The following is a 12,250-nucleotide window of genomic DNA, read 5'->3' on the forward strand; positions in this document are numbered from 1 at the left end:
TTTCAATAAATAACCCACCATTCAAAGTCTTGTATTCGGTATGCGTAACCAACTAATGCTGCCAGTGTGCGGAATGAGATCAAGGTCAAGTTTACATCAAATTCTGACTATTTCATTCATTGTCAGCAGGATCATGTCAAAGAAGGGTTATATTTGAATTCTGACCTAAATTTTTCAAAATGTGGACCTGATGACTGGCAGAAAGTGATTGGATTAGGACGCGATAAGAATGGAAGTTTTGGGAAGAAGGGACCTATGTGAGGCCTGGAGATGGTTTGCAATCTCCTCACAATGCTGGTCAGAAGATGACAGATATAATTCATGAAAAGTTTCGGAGGACCCAAGTTTCAGAATACTCTAAGATGGGGGGGAGGAGGAGGGTCAAAGAGGAGAGACAGAGGATGAAGGTAAGGAGGAGTTAGCGATAAAGAAAAGAGGAAGGGGGGAAAAAGATAAGGAGGAAGATAAAGAGAAGAAAATGGCTGTAAGGAAGATGGCAAAACAGGAAGGTATGAAGGACGAATGAGGAAAACAGAAAGTTTTCACTGAAACACACACACAATTATAGCGAAAGAACTTATCTAATGGATGGATACAAGAACACTTCTTGTATGCGGAATTTATCAGAGTATTACAACTCAACAGACGTCTCGATTACATGTGTACCTTTTTCATTTAATCCAAAAATAAAAATATCCTAGTGCATCTGAGGAAGATTTCGGTTATAAATGTTAAATATTGTTTGAATAAACCTATTTGATCTCTGAGCAAAAATTGTTAATTTTATTAGCGCAAGTGCTACAAAATTTAACAATTATGGCTACATTATGGCTATGCGTGCGTGTTATGTAATGTCTGCAAACGTACCAACATTCAAAAAATGTACATTTAAGAGAGAGAGAGAGAGAGAGAGAGAGAGAGAGAGAGAGAGAGAGAGAGAGAGTACAGCATTTATGTGCATAATTATGTAAATGATAAACACGTATATGAATACAGTATACAATGAAATGCAAGAGCAAGAACGTCCATTTAAAGCACACACAAACCTCATTTTGACAGAATGTATACTGCTCATGTCGAGGAAGTATACTGAAGAGAGAGGGAGAGAGAATAAACCGACTTCCTTACCATGGGCCACTAAACCCACTCAGTATTGGTAACCTCGCCTCTGCCAAAGTTTTGTTGTCGGGGAAGCTGATCTGCCTACCAGCTAAACCCTCACTTCCAACGAGCACATTTGTTCCTGATGTAGCTGCTCCAACGACCGCATGTCCATTTCCTTTCTTGGGAGAACGTTTCCCAAAAAGTCGATTCTACGACGCGGCCTTGCCCCTGCACAGAGTCCCCCGAGGGATTAAGGCGGGAGAAACCTATTCCGTTGCCTAGGGCTGAAACTGCAGGCGCTCGAGTTGGGGAAATTTCGCTGAATATTTGTTTTCCAAATTCCCTTCGGATCTCATACAACGACTTCCCAAATTTTGGAAGGGAGGCGAAAATCTACTTGACGCTGCCGCTGGTATCAAGCTGAGGCTTGCACCAGCACTGGGCTTTGCTCCTTGAGCGGACCAAATAAAATCTTTTCCTTCATCTATCTCGTTATCTCATACACACCAGGCTTTGAGGGTGATTTAATTATCACTCTTGAATCGGATAAAACTTTCGCTAAATAAATCAAATGACATACTACTAACGACCTACTTGGATCACTGAAACCAATAAAAATAAATTGACTAAAGTTTTTTACTACATGTAAAAGGCTACTTTAAACAGAAAATTCACGCAGCGAAATAAATATATAAATACAACAGTTACGAAAGATTCCACATTAAAAAAAAAGACACCTCCAATTGTTCAAAGGCTATTGTCTCACTTTTCTCAATCTTAGGAAATGACATTTGAGAAAAAAAAAAACTTTCAGTCGCACTGAGTTTTTTACCTAATCCAGGTATCTTTTAATGGAAAGCCAGGTGGAAGGAATGATAGCCACCTCCGCCGGCCCCTATTACTTAGAAGACAGGCGACGACTTCGAAATAGGGACAACAATAAGATGGTCAACACTCTCTTCTAGACAGACCCGTAGAAAACAAGACAAATAAGAAAAGGAGGAAAGAAAGACGAGCGAGCTTACAATTATGAACGCAGCGACATACAATAACTTCTAAAAGAGGGAGAACGACAGTAATGCGTCGGGAAAATCAGAAACAGTTAGAGGGTTCCAAAGCTAGGTAGAGAAACAGTTGCTCAGCATTGCAATGTGATATTTCCCTTTTACTTCACACATGGCTCCATCTGTCCTGACATTCTCAATTACGTTTGTTCATACGCATTTATAAATGCATTTACTCTTCTTTCTATTAATTTCTTCTTACACTTTTCTACTTATTTCTTTCCTTTGCTGTCCCCTTTCTTAACTCAAATACAAGGTTATTACCTTGGAATTTTTTTTTCTAGTTCCATATGGAAGTGCGTTCAAACTGAATAATAACGGCAGTTATAGTAACAAAAACGACATCAACAAAGTCCCTACTTCAACGTAACTAAACTGAAAAGGGTGATTTAGCTACTTAAATAAACTGAGAGATGACAAAGATTACACAAGACTGCACGACCGTCACAAAATCAGTTCGACACAGATGTTAACTAAGCGTTTAGTCAAGAGCACAGCGAGAAATGGGTGTTGCATTTTTCTAACGATTAAAGAAGTTCAAAATAAAATGGTATATAACTATTTTTGCTTTTATGATTAACTGTGTGTATGTACATACATACATACATACATACATACATACATACATAATACAACAGTACATAATAAACACACATTACATAACTTTATGTATATATATATATATATATATATATATATATATATATATATATATATATATATATATATTTATATATATATATATATATATATATATATACATAAAATATATAAACTGAATATTGCATATACAGTAGATTCAACAAGTAAAAGAGAAAAAGAAAGTTAGTAAAAAAAAAAAAAAAGACAGACGGGATCAGAGGAGGAAGAACTTCGGAGTGTAAGTAATCATTCTACCAGGAAGAAAATACGAGTACTGAAACAAAAAACAATTATAAATGTCAAATTTGGAATTTATCTGAGCAATAACTGTTACCCTCCTCAATAATAATGTTCTCACAACGATCGTAAGTTCCTTCATTTACTGTAAAATCTGAATATGAATCAGGAAAAATCCAGGATAGGGACTACTGAAGCAAGGAACAGGAAACTGACCAGGTAGGCGTTTCCGAGACACTTACTGTGCATACCAGGATACAGGAAAGTGGCCCTATTGCCTTGGTGCTTTATCATGCAAGAACAGGAAATTGCATTTCATAGGAAATCGCTCGGGTCAACGTCAAAAAAAAAAAAAAAAAAAAAAACAGACAGGTTCTCAGATTGAATCTTCCTACAAGAGTAGATTAATTATGACAGTCCACAGCTTACAAAAAGAAAGTACATATACAAATACACGCACACAAACATGCACACAAACACGCACGCACACGCATTTTATATATATATATATATATATATATATATATATATATATATATATATATATATATATATATATATATATATATATATATAAATATATAAATATATATATATATATATATATATATATATATATATATATATATATATATATATATTATAATATATATATATATATATATATATATATATATATATATATATATATATATATATATATATATATTATATACATACATGTTGGAATGGAACTGCTTTCATATGTGTACTGTATTACAAGACTGCGTAAACGAAAACAAATTTCAATTATATTTAGAACAATGGATAATGGGGGGAAAATATTGACAAAAAGGCCCATATAAAAGACACGTACCAATAGTTTCTTCGATCTCGAGGCTGTTTGAAATATACTTTAGTTACCTACAACCAACACAAAACAAGTACAAAATGCGCCGAATTTCTTCGGCGCAATCGAGTTTTCTGTACATCGTATAATCAAGGCCACCGAAAATAGATCAATCTTTCGGTGGTCTCGGTATAATGCTGCATGAGCCGCGGCTCATGAAACTTTAACCACGGCCCGTTGGTGGCCTGCATATATCGTTGCCAGACGCACGATTATGGCTAACTTTAACCTTATATAAAATAAAAACTACTGAGGCTATATGGCTGCAATTTGGTATATGTTTGATGTCTGGAGGGTGGATGATCAACATACCAACTTGAAACCATCTAGCCTCAATAGTTTTTAAGATCTGAGGGCGGACACAGAAAAAGTGTGGACAGAAAAGTGCGGACGGACAGACAAAGCCGGCACAATAGTTTTCTTTTCAGAAAACTAAAAACCAGCAAATAAGATATAAAGACTTCTCGGAATAATCCAACAACTGTCTGATTTCCTCAACAAATCTGCTATTACATAGTAACACGGTAAAAAAAAAGCTGGAAGAGAAATTTCAAGAATGAATTTGCACGTTATTCAAATGAGCACAACCCCCGGGGAACACTTACGAGCTCGTTTCAACCTACGAATTATATTTTCAACCACTTTTTCTTTTCGGTGCCCAACAATTTCCCTTTCTATGAAATGCCCAAAACTGGTATTCCCAAGATCCCCCTCCCGTTCTCTCTCTCTCTCTCTCTCTCTCTCTCTCTCTCTCTCTCTCAGATTATTAAAAGCAAACGAATTCAAGTGCCCTCTCTCTCTCTCTCTCTGTCTGTCTGTCTCTCTCTCTCTCTCTCTCTCTCTCTCTCTCTCTCTCTCTCTCTCTCTCTCTCTCTCTCTCTCTCTCTCAGATCATTTAAATCAAACGAATTCAACTGCTCTCTCTCTCTCTCGAACACAAACAACCATCCATCATTTCATATCCCCAAAAGCCCCAAAAGACCTCTACGAGGGCACATACAGGTGACCTTTTCCTACAGCTAAGGAGCAGAGTAAGAGAGGAGGAACCAGCCTTCCTCAGGGTTACTAAGTACCTGGAAATAGCACTCTCTCTCTCTCTCTCTCTCTCTCTCTCTCTCTCTCTCTCTCTCTCTCTCTCTCTCTGGTATGTCATGGAATTTTGGAGGTCAGACCAACGACTTTCGGGAATCGGGGGGTGGGCGGAGGAAAAGGGAAGAAAGGTGAATGACATAAGGAGATAGAGAAATATGTACTCGCCTGATTTTAGAAAGAGGAAACAGAACCAAAGCAGTTAAAATGCAAGTAAATTGAGGAATAACATGAGATAAATACACAGAAGTGTTTGTTTTAATGAAGGGACCAGCGATAGAAGAGCAAAACATTAAGTAAAAACATCTAAGTGAAAGCGAAAACGTAATGTAGGCCAAAAAGGCTAGGAAAAGTAGAAAATAATAATAGTAAATACTCTGAAAAATGAACCCGAATAGAAATGCAAATGAGAACATAAATGGAAAAAAATGTAAACAAAATGTAAACAAAAACTCCACAAAGAAATAAAAGGAATGTTCATTGTTTAACTGATACTGAAGACACAAGATACCAGATGTGAAAATACTACCTGCTTACTCTAACCATAAGTTCTGATAAATGGAAAGAAAGAAAAAATAAGAGTAATCTACATGCATCATATACTATTGGTGGATGATTATACAACCGTGAACTTCCATTTATATTCTCAGTATTGAGCTCCAAAATCGTTCCCTGTCGAATTTCCCAAAACGAATTCTACAAATTAATATATATATATAATATATATATATATATATATATATATATATATATATATATATATATATATATATATATATATATATATATATATATATATATATATATATATATATATATTATAATAACCTTGTAAAAAACAAAACCTTCTAGTAGTGGCCATGCTGTCCAAAATTACACGCACACATACATATGTGCGCATGTATAATACATAAACACATACATACATATATATATATATAAACACATATATATATATATACTGTATATATACTTATATATACTGTATATATATATATATATATATATATATATATATATATACTTATATATATATATATATATATATATATATATATATATATATATATATATATATATATATATATATATATATATATATATAAAATATCCTTTCTGTATCCCTGTTCGGCGAGATAGAACAAGAGCAGCACCTAAAAATAAAGCTGCTACTGTGTAATCAAGGCAGCTGACTCTTCAGTTTCTGCAAGTTTTTTCTTTTTTTTTAAAGCTTCGGAGGACTGTCATTGACATTTGCATTTCCAAGTAATACTCAAGTGGGCGACAACGTTCACTATTACCGGGAATGAACTGGTCTTGCTTTAGCTTAGCATGGCAATTTACCTACTTTGGGTTAATTTTCCCGTTCTCAATTGGCGCTTGAATACGTATGAAAAAACACTTCCAAATCTGCGAATACCAAGAATCACGTGTATGTCTTCAGATATATTTATACACATGTATGTATATACAATATATATGTATATATATATATATAACATATATATAAATTTTATAATATATATATATATATATATATATATATATATATATTCTCTCTCTCTCTCAGAGAAGAGAGAGAAATTAAAATGACGACGAGTTTTCCGGAGAAAATTTTGTTCTTTATTGGCCAACATTTCACGCCTCATTACAGTCTAAAAATAATGAATACTGAAAGGAAATAAAAGTTATTCTTAACAGTTCCCCAAGTCTAGATCTCAAACTGATTCTTATTAATCCCTTGACTTTGGGATCGATGTTGCCTATACGAATTTACTCCCTCTTCTAATACGTTCTCAGTAGTTCACATGTTTACTTGCCCGAGATGTAATCTAGGAAATACGTGTGGTCCACAAAAAGATTATTGAAGGTTCACATATATTCTGATCCGGGAGCTAACCATAGAACTGAATGTACTTTGAGTGAAAAAAGTTTTCAATCACCAGAGAACATACATCAAAGTACAAAACTGCAATTTCCTATAAGAACTTTGAAGTTATTCAGAAGTACCGAATAACTACTCTTGTTGAAAATAAGATGTCTTTTGATTAAACAAATGTTACCTAAGCTAAACAGTCAATTATCCTCTGTACTCTTCTAGTGATTTCAAAGTCACCTTTGCTGGTGTTTTCCCTTTTGGAGTTAACCATTTCTGTTAAGTGTCGCCAATAGGTTGGTCTACTCGGTTTTCTAAGTTTTTCATTATTACTGGCTTTAAATACTTATCGTAAATTTTGTTTTTAAGGGTTTCTTTTTGTGAAAGCTTTCATTTAGTAAATTTAAAGGACTTTCAAGAATTTTAAATAAATTTTAACAGTTATGTAAATTTTATGGCCCGCCCCAAAAAAAAAAAAAAAAAGAAAAAAAAACGGGACGAGCTCCGATACGCTGGCTAACGAAGCTCAAAATGTTGTTCGGACTAATAGTCATCTTTTTTATTCTATTCTACTGAGAGAGAGAGAGAGAGAGAGAGAGAGAGAGAGAGAGAGAGAGAGAGAGAGTGTGTGTGTGTGTGTGTGTGTGTGTGTGTGTGTGTGTGTGTGTGTGTGTGTGTGTGCGCGCGCGCGCGGTTGTTGGTGTGAACGCCAGTGATGTTGAAGAACAGATGCTCAGGTATGAGGGTGACTGTAACTCTTGGACTACCAAGGTGTGTTAGGTAGCTTGTGGATGAGGGAAAGGTTCCAAAGAATGGGAAAGAGAAATAATTGTTCCTTTGTGTAGGGGGGAAGACTTTTTCAAGTTAGTGTAAGTATTACACAGGTATGATATCATTTAATGACAGAGGGTAAATGGTAAAGTCTATATTGTGAATGAACGACAAACCACCTAGGCGCTGAAAGGAGAAGATCACAGTGAACTGATAAAAATAACATTTAAAATACGTGATTCACATATATTTTTAAAAGTGTTAGTCTAACGGAGAAAAAAGTATTGATGGTGTACGTAGGCCTTGTTTAAACAATGATAGGGATTCCCGACAATGTTTAGTGCACTGTGTATTTCTTCAAGTCCAACAAATATTTTTCAGGATGCCAGCATGCGTGGCAGTGGCTGGGTGTGTTACAATAAGTCTCAGACTTATGTCTGTTGTGTCTGGATGGCTGTTCTATTTTTTATGAATTGGGTAAAATTAAGAAAATACACAACTAATTGTAACAGTGGGCCTCAAACAAGAATATGTTAATTTTCCTTAGCTGTTTAATATTTTTATGAAAAGGATGATGAGAATATTTATGTTAAAATGCGACACCGCCCAGAGTAACCAGCACTTTCGAGAAAAATTGACACTTCTGTGTTTGTACACAGGTGTTCGATTTACTATACGACATGTCGTTTCGTCATATCATTTATACAGCACAGAACACTATCTAATCATATATAAAACAGGTATACTAAACACACACACATCCTAATATCGATGCTACCTATTTTAGGCAATTTGTTCTTCCTTTACTTGAATACTGTTCTCTGGTGTGGATGTCTGCTTCTTCAAGAAAATCATCTCTTTTACTCGTAGACAGAGTGGTAAGTTTCTGTTACCTAACATTAGCATGTTTGTTAACTTTTCACAAGTTGTATTTTAACAGAGATCTTTCACATTCACAACTGATCCCTACTCCTCTTTTCTGCCGAGAGCAACCAAATTTGTTTAAAAAGCAGCACCAATATTCAGTAAATGTTCCTCGCTGTCGAACTTCTCAGTTCCAGAGGTCCTTTATCCCTCACACCGTTGGACCGTGGAACAGCCTCCCTTACAATACTGTGCAACTGGAACTTCAAAAATTCAAGCGCAGATGCAATGCATTACTACCCAAAACAATTCTCCTTGTATTTTAATAATTTACTTACATTTTTATCTATTTACTTATTACTTTGTTAATGTACTTTCTCTTTTCTAGTAAGTTATCACTTCTTTATGTATTTCCTGTTACCTTCTGTTACTCCTTTCAAAAATGAACAACATACTCTTTAGAAGGTTGAATTTCAAGGCAATGGTCCCTGAAGACTTGTTCCATATGAATACGGTTCATTCTCTGAATAATAATAATAATACTCCTTAAACTTTGATTCAATTAATTAATGTCTAAATTAAGTCTGCATATTTGGATGGATAGATGGATTATGAAATTTAGGGACAAGCCCAAGCACTGGGACCTATTTTGGTTATTCAGCGCTGGTCTGCATTATTACATGGAAGTTATCTAAGAGCCGTCAGCAAGAAGGAATGACAAGACCTAAAAGTATAAAGTAAAAAAAAAAGTCTGCATATTTTTACACTGTACTTTAAGGTCTTGTCATTCCTTCTTGCTGACGGCTCTTAGATAACTTTCATGTAATAATTTCGGGTCCTGCTGTAATGCAAAGACAGATGTCTCTAAAGTCAGGTTCCACTTTGTTTATACTGGGATGTCACACTCTCTTTCATGCAATGTAGTGACGTCATGTTCTTCCTTCTCTTTATCTACGTAGAATATTGATTTCACTATTGTCGTTCTAATTTCATCTCTTTATTGAAGCATTTCATGCAAGACCTTATCATCCTGTTTTTCTACCGTGTATTGCTATTACTCATGGCTTTAATGACAGTCGTGCTAGTATTTACCGGTGGTAATACTGGTGCTACTGCTTCAAAAACTCTCTCTCTCTCTCTCTCTCTCTCTCTCTCTCTCTCTCTCTCTCTCTCTCTCTTTCTTCCTCCTCCTTCAGGATCCTCCTCCTCCTACTTCTTCTTCGCAAACTTATCCAATTAAGCGAAGCAGAACATCCAGTGAGGATAACTTATGGAAGACTCTACGTCTGGATATGCCTTCTAAAGGTTGTTTATGAGCGGCTGAAGGGAGTTTCGAGGGGTGCCGAATACCCTCTAGAAGCATCCATAAACAACTGGATGGCTTATTGAGAGCAGAGGTAGGATGGGAGGCATCCAGATCACCAACCCTTCCCATCCGACCTCCCTCCCCAATACACATCTCCCCTTTCTCCCCCCGGCCTCCACCCCAAGAGCAAGTCATTCATCCATAATTCTCCATGTAAATGTTCGTCTTCTACCGCTGGGGGAGCCATACGCCTTTGAATTGTGTGACGCACTGTGGGAGAGTGAAGGACTCTGCCCATTCATTTTTGAATCCCGAGGGCCTTCTCGTCCTTCTTATGCTGGAGTAATTTAGGAAATCTAGAAGCCAGAAGAGCAGGGGGGAGAGTTGTTGTTTACTACGGAGGTGGATCCGGGAAATAAAAAAAACTTGGGAAGTCTCCTGTTATTCAGAAGGAAAAAAGAAAATGGCGAACTGCCGAACGCCACATATTTTATGTAGCTTGAGGTCCTGCGCGAATATTCAGGGATTTTTTTTGTTTGTTCCCCAGTAATATACCGCCGAACAAACTGCTAAAAATAAAATGGCAAATTTTTATAAAGAAACGACTACACCTGAAAAATACAACAAAAATGAGTTGTAGCCAGTGTTCAAAAAGAAAAATTAAGGTGCTTGACGAAACAGGTTCAAATTATTTGATAAAAAGCATAGCATTAAAGAGTTCTGCAAATAAATGATTTGTTCTGGAGATGACAACGAGTTGGGCAAACAGAAATATCTAAGACGATAAAACCACTCATATCATTCATTTACTCATTTGATAAATACACACACACACACACACACACACACACACACACACACACACACACATATATATATATATATATATATATATATATATATATATATATATATATATATATATATATATATATATATATATATATATATATATATATATATATATATATATATATATATATATATATATATATATATACCAGTGTTTCGAAATTAGAGCACCCCCCCCTCCACAGAACAAATGGAAAGTTTTGAAGTTTTCTGCTGTAGCCTATCTCCAAGTACACTATTTTAAGTTTCTATTAAGCTATTTTTCATTTTACATTTCTTGTATTTTCAGATTGAGTGACGGAGTTAGATACAGCCATGGCTAACAACTCGGAGGAAATCAGATGGATTGACCGAATCCGGGCTATAACCTTCCAAGAGGTCAGGGATGCTGGCACATCCTTCATTTCAAATTCCTGGATAGCTAAATACATTAAAAGAGATGAATCCTTTGTTAAAAGAAACTAGAACAAAAATCCATATGACTGTCATCGCGAAAAGAGTGAGAATCTTGGAAGGCCTGAAGCCCTTTCTCAGGAGTCAAAAGACATCATAGCTGAGGCAGTGGGTGGACCAAGAAAGTCTTTACGTAAATTGGCGCTTGAACTAGAAACAAAAAGGGGAAAGAAGAGAAGTTTTAGTGCTGTATTTCGTGAGTTGAAAAAATCTGGTATCAAGCCATTTCATGTTATCAGCAAGCCCAACATCACTCAGCAACAGAGAGAAGACCGTGCATGGTTTTGTGGTTCATTTCTTAAGATTGGGATGAAGCTGACTTTCTCAATGTTGCCGCATCAGATGAATTCTTCATTTACACAGTCAGGAAGCCAAATCAATTTGGGCTGCAAAGTTGGATGATGTCAGCGATGACATGTGCTATCACCAAGTTGTGAAATTTCCTCAATGTTTGGGAATTTTTCTGTTTCACAGCCAAACAGTTAATGTGGATCATCAAAGAAAAAAGACAGTCATGGAATGGCGAATACTTCAGAGAAACTGTGCTTACTGGTGGAGTATTTCCCTTCCTCAAAGATCCTGAAAATATGTTATCTGTTGAAGAAATCAAATTTTTGCATGCTAAGGCACCATGTTTCAAGGCTCTTCAGACACAGGAGCTGCTTGAAACAGTAGTATCGATTTCTTCTCGTCAAGTGAATTTCCAGGTAGCTCCCCTGACCTTAATGTGTGTGAAAACATTGGTAGTATCTTAAAGGATCGTGCTGAAGTGTGCACAGTGAACTATGATGGTATACCAAGCCTCGACGACCTGCAAAGAGAGGCGACCGAAGTGCTCAGGGAAATGGAGTTTGAGTCTCAGCTTTTTTGCGATTTGCTGAAATCATACCCCTCAAGAATGCAAGCTGTGGTACAGGCAGATGGAGGCCACACAAAATATTAAATACTCAGAGAGAAACTGAAATAAATACCTGTTCTGAATTACTTTTGTTTTTGTCCATATCTATTTTAGTTTATGCTGTAGAGGTGGGGGGGCTCTAATTTCGAAACACCCTGTATATAATTTATGCTTTTACTAGTAAGTTTAGAATAAGAAGTGAAAG

This window comes from Macrobrachium rosenbergii, chromosome 9 (genome assembly GCF_040412425.1).
Source record: "Macrobrachium rosenbergii isolate ZJJX-2024 chromosome 9, ASM4041242v1, whole genome shotgun sequence".
Lineage (NCBI taxonomy): Eukaryota > Metazoa > Arthropoda > Malacostraca > Decapoda > Palaemonidae > Macrobrachium > Macrobrachium rosenbergii.